Consider the following 8,851-nt stretch of genomic DNA (forward strand, 5'->3'; position numbering starts at 1 on the left):
TTGTATGAGTCAGGGGGAGGGGCAAGAAGGTTTGTGTGTGTGTGTGTGTGTGTGTGTGTGTGTGTGTTGTGTGTGTGTGTTGTGTTGTTGTGTGTGTGTGTGCGTGTGCGTGTGCGTGTGTCCCTGTGTTGTGTCGTGTGGTTCTGTGTCCTGTGTGTGCGTGTGTGCGTGTGTGCGTGTGTGTATGTGTTGTGTCTGTGTCTGTGTTGTGTCTGTGTCTGTGTGCATGTCCTGGGTGCATTTGGAGTGGTGTTCTGTGTTGTATCTGTCCGTGTTGTGTGCAAGATCAGAGTTGTGTGGTGTTGTGCGTATGGGTCGTGCGGGTGAGCTCTAAAGTGTGTGTGTAGAGCTCTTGAGGAGGTGAGGGTACCGGGGTGGCCGGGGACGGGTGGGTTAGTCGGGTAGGGAGAGATAAGAGGAGCGGATATAAGAGGGGGTCAGCGGCGCTCTCGACATCAAGTGGTGTTATTGCCTGGGAAAGACACAGAGTGAGAGAGGGGCGCGTAGGGCATATGTATGTTTCTTGGACAGTAATAAGCCTAGCCTGCTAGGCAAGAATGAAGCTGTTGGGGGTTGACATATCGCTAGGCAGAGAACATACAAGTCCTTATCAACTGCTCAAAGTCTAGGTTAAGCTGCATCCATAGCATCTACCTATTGGCTGATGTTGATCAAGCTATCACTTGTCGCTCACAGCCGATAGTAGGGGTAGAAACGAGAGGCGGGAGTTTCAGTCGAGCAGGTGTAACGCGCGAGGGAGGAGGGAGATGGGTGGAGGTTTGGGATATAGTGGAATGAGAACGTAAGGCACTAAATACGTGGTTTAGGAGATGAAGGAGTATGGAGATTATTCACGGCTTGGCTGTAGGGTTGATGCTAGTTTGGCTAGTATATGATTAAGATGGACAGTTGTTCTTCGCTCAATTGGCTCTCAGCTATGTTTTAGACTGTTGTTGTTCATTTTTGCGTGTTCTAAGTTGTCTATGGAATATACTTGCTTCTTATTCTTGACATTCTCCAGTCATGATTAGTAGGTTAGAAGGAGCATGGTGCGTAAAGTATGCTCAGTTGATCTTTTGCTTAGCTTGGAATTAGATCTTCATTTTGATAAACAGGATAAAGTTTCTCAATCTTTATGTTATGTGTTATTAGTTGATTGCGTTACATAAGGTGGTGGTTCGGAAGTCATTGTATTGACTTGTACAGGCAAACATCACCGTGCTATCTGTCGCGGTAAATTGTGGAAGACGATGTTCAAAGATAGAAGGACATTCTTTTAACTTTTGTGTTTACTTTGTATTGGAAGAAAGGACTCATAGGCAGAGCGATTATCGCTCGTGGGATGTTTACACGTGCTTGTTTCGATATTGAAATGCACATGCATTTTAAATTAATTTTTATTTGTTTAGTGAGTATAGAGATCCTTTCTTTTTCTTTTTTTGAGTCTTGGTTGCACATTAGTCATTTAACGCCTTGTTCAAGCGCGAAAAATCCTCTGGCTTGTGGGGATACAGAACGCGTTTCGCAAGTTACCTCTTGGACCTAGACTTGGCATCCGGTATTGTTATGTCGTAGTGATCACGCAGATGAGAACAGTCTCTGAGCTAGTGGCTGGGAGTTACGGTATTGACGCAATTTTATTATTTAGGCGCTAAGCCCTTCCTCCTCACGTAGACATTCGCCTTCGTGAGAGGGTTTAATTGACTAAACGTAGACCTGAAACAAGAGTGGTTTGACTCGCTATTTGGACAACAAAGGTCAAGGGAGACTTTTGAAGCTGCTGCGCGTCCGGGAGTTGAGAGTTGCGTGGTTGATCTGTGGTGGTGGCACACAGTAGTATGATCGTCGGAAGCTGTCTACATCATCACCCTTTTCTATGATTTTGCTAGACGCTAAGGAACCTTCGCTTGGTAAATCCTCAGGTTGATTGGTTGCCAGCGAAATGAGCCACTGTAATACCTACGTAACCTAATTATGCTGCCTGTCTGATGGATCAATATTCGGAATCGAAGAGCCATAGGCCCACGTGATGTACCACCTAGTTCAGGATTGTCATCCATTCAAAGAATGTAGATGTCAGTGAGTAATTGTAGGTTGAGAGATAATGAATATTTCCATATTTGATGTCGGACGCAGATTCTGAGACCTTGAGGAATTTGGCCATTTTTGACCAATAATCGCTTTTGCAAACCTATCTGTTCGGAATGTGTTCGCCCCTGGCAGTCGTGTCGAGACGTCGGGTGCACCGCTAGATTTGAACGTGTGGTGTAGTTACTCTTGTGGTACTATTGGGTTCTCCGTGGGGAGACTGTGCGGGGATTATTCGAACTATGTAGTTAGTCTTGGGGTAGGTAGGAATATCTTGGCACAATATCTGGTGGGCCCAGCATTAAGTTATGGAAGGAGGACGTTTATTTCTTGAGGCTGTCGTACGTATTGCTAATACGTTTTTGATTCGAGCCGTAATTCGATTCATAGTCAGGCCTGGTAGCTAATTATTACAGTTACCAGGGAACTTGCTAAAATATAGCGGGCTCAAACTTTGGGGTCCTCCTTGTGCTCAGTCCAGGGCCTTCCACTTCCCTATAGAGTGGTTTTATCCGTTCTTTTGGAGTTTGGGGGCTGGAAAATTGGTTGTTTGGTTATTGGAACTGGAGAAATGCGGAGGTTGTGGATCGCTTGTGAGTCATATCAGATGTATGTCATTAGATGTTCTCGTGCGGTAGTATTCGACAACATATGTTGTTGTATGATTGATTCTTCTGAGTTTATAGCTCTTGCGTGTCAAATCAAATTCATCTTCGAAGGCTATTGGAAAATAGGTCTTTCAATTTCTCAGACCTATTCAGAGATATACAATTCTGGATCCAGGGTTTTGACGAGGAGTAGAAGTATCGTTGTTTCGGTTTCTTGGTGCATTTTGCCAATGCACTGTTTAAGATAATTTCGGAGACGAGCCAATTGCTGGAGATATGAGTGATGGAACGGGGTCTTTGCTGGTCTAGAGGTCGATAAGCGAAGAGACCAATGAGGCGCATAAGGGCATTGCCTGTGGGGTCGCAACTTCGTGTGGTCAATCAATGAATAGAAACAATGTGCTGAAACGACCTACTAAAGCCAATAGACTTACAAAAATCTAAAACAGACCGCTGCACTAAACCTGATACAAGTACATATCTGGTGCATGAGGCTAAACTGAGACGGAAGCCACAACTCTACTAGAGCAGGAAAACAATACACATCCATTGTACACAACAATGCCACTCGAGAATCAAAGAAAGCTAAACGCCTACCTCATTCGGTTATTGTGGAATTATTCATTACATCAAGGAGACTTACGTTTACAATACCTTGAGAGCTCTGTATTGAGAAGCCTGTAGTTCATTATAGGTGGAACTAGGATTCTCGTATATCAAGCAAACCCATGGCGAAACTACGCACAATTGCCTAGACATGATCATACAAGTAACAATAACGAGGTACAACATCAGCTTTACAGGCAAGCGGCGCACCAGTCTGCGTTGCTGAGAGAGTCCAACGACTGCCCGACCAACTTAAACATGCACAACCCTAGATTACAAACAAAGAAACAGATTAGGCAAACGTTGACACTGATCACAACCCTTGACAAGTAGTGAGCGACTTTGTTTTCTTAAAGAAGGCCCAGTTAGATTTTTTTCTTTAATATTCAGCAACACACCATAGTTAGACGTTTACGCGAGCGTGTGCTAAACATAATTTGCACAAAGGGGTTTCTCTAAAATGATTTCAATTGAGCCTTGCTTAAAATGATTAGAACTCTGATTAGACGTAGACACAGACTATGAGTGTGCGATTGGTGAACACAATGGGAAGCTATCGCAATGTGTTGATAGCATAATCATAAGCATATGGGTCACTGCGCTATTAAGAAGGTCGTTCCATACTACGAAAAGTACTGCACGTTATTGCACAGCATAGCAATAGTCATTTTACAAAGACCATTCAACATAATTGTTATTATCTTATGGCACTGTATTTCTCTGATCATTCTTGATATTAATTGTAATGGACACACTAAAATGATAGCTTCTTCTATATCAAGAAGAACATAGATACATTTCCTAGATTGGAACCTTCGCTCCAAACTTTTAACACTGTAGATGTATGTCTAGAGTTTCGTCCTCTGACCAAGGGGCATAGGCATTAGGTAGTCAATAGCCGCTAAGGAAGCGTTGTGGCTGAACAATTCAGAAAGATTTCGGTTGCATATTGGTGCAGATAGCCGTGCCTAGAGCTGAGGATCATATGGTTTTTTAATAAGTACTCAGGCATCGGGGTGTGTGCCGACTTATGCGCAAAGGTCTCGTCCGAACAATCCTCTGTCGCATCTACTGTTTGTTTTTTCTCGCTCGGGCCTTTTACTCACTAAAACACGGGTTTCATGTGTGATTATGGTGTTTAAATTGGGAGACAATGATTGGAGTGGCCAATACGCATGCCGCAATCGGTCACGCAAGCCTACACATCACACACACATAAGCTTTTCAGTGGGTCATGACCACTCAGAGTAGCCATACAGGTGCTACACCATCGTAAGTCAGTCTATACGACACGAAAGTACCACCACCACATTTGGTGTTCTTCTTCAAACACACCGGACAGACACTAACACACAGACACACAGACATCACACACACACCCAACATCGAGCTCGAGCTACACTTGGCTATGACAAACTGGCTCAACACATCAGCGTGGTTAATTGTTTTATTGGAATTTCCATTAACGATATTTAGTCATCATAATACTTTGTATACAGTGCATCACCTCTGTTTACTATTGTATATAATTGCACAACCAAGCATCTTAACGAGCCGTCACATGCCGAATTGGGACAGTTTCATGGCAGGTTTTCTCTCTAGAACGTAAAATTAGATAGAGTTGTTCATGATATGTCAACAAAGTTTGGTTCGTTAGTTCTCTAGTAATCGTCAAGGTTAAGTTTAGAGCCATTAAACTCTCCATTAAATCCACACTTTTTAACACTCTATAAGCATCACATCAGGGCGGCCACTTTCCCACTAAGCTATATTCTATTATTAGTAGTAGTGAGCTAGTATAGTAACATTTTTATCAAGGATTAGTTAGTCCTCTCGGGCGAGTGCACTCGCTTCTCTCTAATCCATCTGGCTCTTACCGACATTAGTAAGATAGGTGGTCAGCTAAACTGATCAAATATGCCACGCTGATCCTTACCACTATATCCCTACCACTATCCCTCACTAGTGCCTCCACTATCCTTCCAATATCCCCTGATCAACTATCCCTCCACTATCCCTCACTATCCGGCTGCTCAATTGAGGGGTACATTGTACCTGCTGGTATATAGCTGCGGCGATCCTACTCTTATTCTAAATGTATTTGATTGTGCGTTGATTCTACATATTAAAAAATGGCTGTATAAACTTTTGTTTTTGATAATTGGACTACCATGGTGGTCATAAAGCATGCTGTGTTGTGTGTAAGGCCCCAATATTTGCAAGTTTTGTAAAAGTCATAATTAATCAGCAATGTTTTAATACGTGTAAATCGCGTCATTTGCGCAACGCATAGGAACGCGTCAAAACGATTTGATAGAGACGTCACACAAACATTACAATAAAATCCTGGGAATAGCGCACGCGATGACGATTAGAGGCACACGGATTGCTCTTTTGCCACCTTCTCCAGACATTTTGCCATCACTGAGCTTATAAATTTAGGAAGAACTCTCAGTCCCATGTTTAAGTTTTTTTTAGTGACAAATGAGAAGAGCAGTTCTATAATAGTGTTTAAATAATACATCAGGAGGAGAGGGGAGGGATGGTGAGGAAAAGGGAAAGCGGACCATATCGTTTTGGAGAGTTATGCCCCCCGACAGAAATCTGTTTTAATTAAATAATACAACTGGTCGTAGTTCCAGTTTTGTTAATGTCCACGGCTCACCGGTAGTCCGTTAGAGTAGTAATCAGGATAAATTCTGTTCATTCTCAAGTTGGACATTAGCAACCAAGGTTAGCAGAAGTAGGAGCCTGGCAACGGGGATTTGGGCTTTTAATATACTTTACATTCTGTTTACGCTCATTTAGCGGTCATCTATACTAATTTAATTAGAGCTTAATATATTACGGCAGGCTTGCTTGCATCATTTCATGTGTTTTCTGTCAACGCATAGTCCCATACAGGCACGAGCTCTCACATATAGGCTCAATTAGGTCTGTGTGTGTGTGGTGGTCTGCACACCCGAAAGCAATTGTTGTTACACATGCCCCCTTCCACTACACATACTCTGGAACATAGTCATCACGGTGCCTACACTCTGTCACGCTTTAGCAACAACCAGGTCTGTGCCACTGGTGACTTGCACCTCTCTCTCTCACTCTCGCATCCCCCTCCTTCGCCTGCCTGTCCTTTTCCGGTTGGCCCAAATCCGGCTGTGGAAATGCACGCAAAACGTTTAAATATTTTAGACAGTGCACTCGCTCACATACACACAACACCACACACTGTCTTAGACAATGCCAGAGAGAGAGAAGAGGAGAGAGAGAGAAGAGAGAGAGAGAAGAGAGAGAGAGAGAGAGGAGGAAGAGGAGAGACGAGGTAGAGAGAGAAGAGAGAGAGGAGAGTACGAATTGGAGAAAAAGAGAGAGAGAGGAGTAGAGAATAGGGGTGAAAAGAGAGGGAAATATGATAAGGAGAGAATGATAGAAGAGAAGGGAAGAAGATGAGCAGATCCCCATAGAGAGAAGTGAAGAGTGAAGGGAGGAGAGGCAAGAGGAGATAATAGATAGGTAGTAAAAGTTCACAAGTAGGGAGAGAGATGTCGAGGAGTAACAAGCCACCGAGTTTCATAAATTCCCATGAAAATGTCCCTCCTCAACGTTGTCAAGGCCGGCATCATGATTTATTGATTTGCCTTTTTATTTGTCGACATAAAATGGAACTTCTTCATTTCCCTACACTTGTCACTTATTTCTCTATTTCCCTCCGTTATTCTCTCTCTTTCTCCATTCTCACTCTTCTATCCATCCGTCTCTTCTTTCAGTCTGTCCTTTCTTCTTCCTTTCTTCCTCTCCTTCTCTGCCTTCCTCTGACAAAAAGCGAGCGGAGGACAAATCGGCGCTTGACATGTTGAAAAAGAGGGGTTCCCTTGTGTGTGTGTGTGTGGTGTGTGGTGTGTGTGTGTGTGTGTGTGTGTGTTGTGTGTGTGTGTGTGTGTGTGTGTGTGGTTTGTGTGTGTGTTGGCCATCGGTTTGCGTGGTGCGTGCGCGCGTGCGTGCGCTGCCGCGCGTGTGTGTGTGTCTGTGCGTGTGGTGTGCGTGTGGTGCACTTGAGATGCTGCTAGGTTTCGGTTACAGCGATATAATTTTTTTTGAGATTTTTGGTTTAAGCCTACACCAAACCTTAACCCTTACCTTAACCATTCGGAGTTAATGCCTAACCTTACGATTTCGGAGTTAATGCCTAAACGTAACCTTAAACATTTTGACCTTTGCAACAACATCGGAATTTGAACTTGCGTGCGTGCCTGTGTGTGTGTGTGTGTGTGTGCAAACAGTTGAAGTCGGAAGTTTACATACACCTTAGCCAAATACATTTAAACTCAGTTTTTCACAATGACATTTAATCCTAGTAAMAATTGCCTGTCTTAGGTCAGTTAGGATCACCACTTTATTTTAAGAATGTAAAATGTCAGAATAATAGTTGAGAGAATGATTTATTGGCCAGTCTGAGATATGGCTTTTTCTTTGCAACTCGGAGTCCCGGARTCGCCTCTCCGCTGTTGACGTTGAGACTGGTGTTTTGCGGGTACTATTTAATGAAGCTGCCAGTTGAGGACTTGTGAGGCGTCTCTTTCCCAAACTAGACACTCTAATGTACTTGTCCTCTTGCTCAGGGCCTCCCACTCCTCTTTCTATTCTGGTTAGGGCCAGTTTGCGCTGTTCTGTAAAGGGAGTATTACACAGTGTTGTATGAGATCTTCAGTTTCTTGGTAATTTCTCGCATGGAATAGGCTTCATTTCTCAGAACAAGAATAAACTGACGAGTTTCAGAATAAAGTTCTTTGTTTCTGGCCATTTTGAGCCTGTAATCGAACGCACAAATGCTGATACTCCATATACTCAACTTGTCTAAAGAAGGCCAGTTTAATTGTTTCTTTAATCAGAACAACCGTTTACAGCTGTGCTAACATAATTGCAAAAGGGTTTTCTAATGATCAATTAGCCTTTTAAAATGATGAACTTGGATTAGCTAACACAACGTGCCATTGGAACACAGGAGTGATGGTTGCTAATAATARGCCTCTGTACGCCTATGTAGATCTTCCATAAAAAATCTGCCGTTTCCAGCTACAATAGTCATTTACAACATTAACAATGTCTACACTGTATTTCTGATCAATTTGATATTATTGTAATGGACCAAAAATGTGCTTTTCTTTCAAAAACAAAGACATTTCTAAGTGACCCCAAACTTTTAAACTGTAGTGTATGTCAGAGTTTCCTCCTCCCGCTGCATACGGTAGCAATAGCCGCTAAAYGTGTGCTGAATCAGCTCGTTATCTGGTGGAGCCGTAGACAGAATGGGTTTAAATCTCAGCATCGCCGCAAGGCCCTCCAACATCCTCTTCATCTACTGTTTGTTTTCTCCTCCCTTTTACACACACACACCCATGCAAGCAAGCACGCACGCACATCTGGTGGAGCCGTAGACAGAATGGGTTTAAATCTCAGCATCGCCGCAAGGCCCTCCAACATCCTCTTCATCTACTGTTTGTTTTCTCCTCCCTTTTACACACACACACCCATGCAAGCAAGCACGCACGCAC

This window comes from Salvelinus sp. IW2-2015, linkage group LG13 (genome assembly GCF_002910315.2).
Source record: "Salvelinus sp. IW2-2015 linkage group LG13, ASM291031v2, whole genome shotgun sequence".
Lineage (NCBI taxonomy): Eukaryota > Metazoa > Chordata > Actinopteri > Salmoniformes > Salmonidae > Salvelinus > Salvelinus sp. IW2-2015.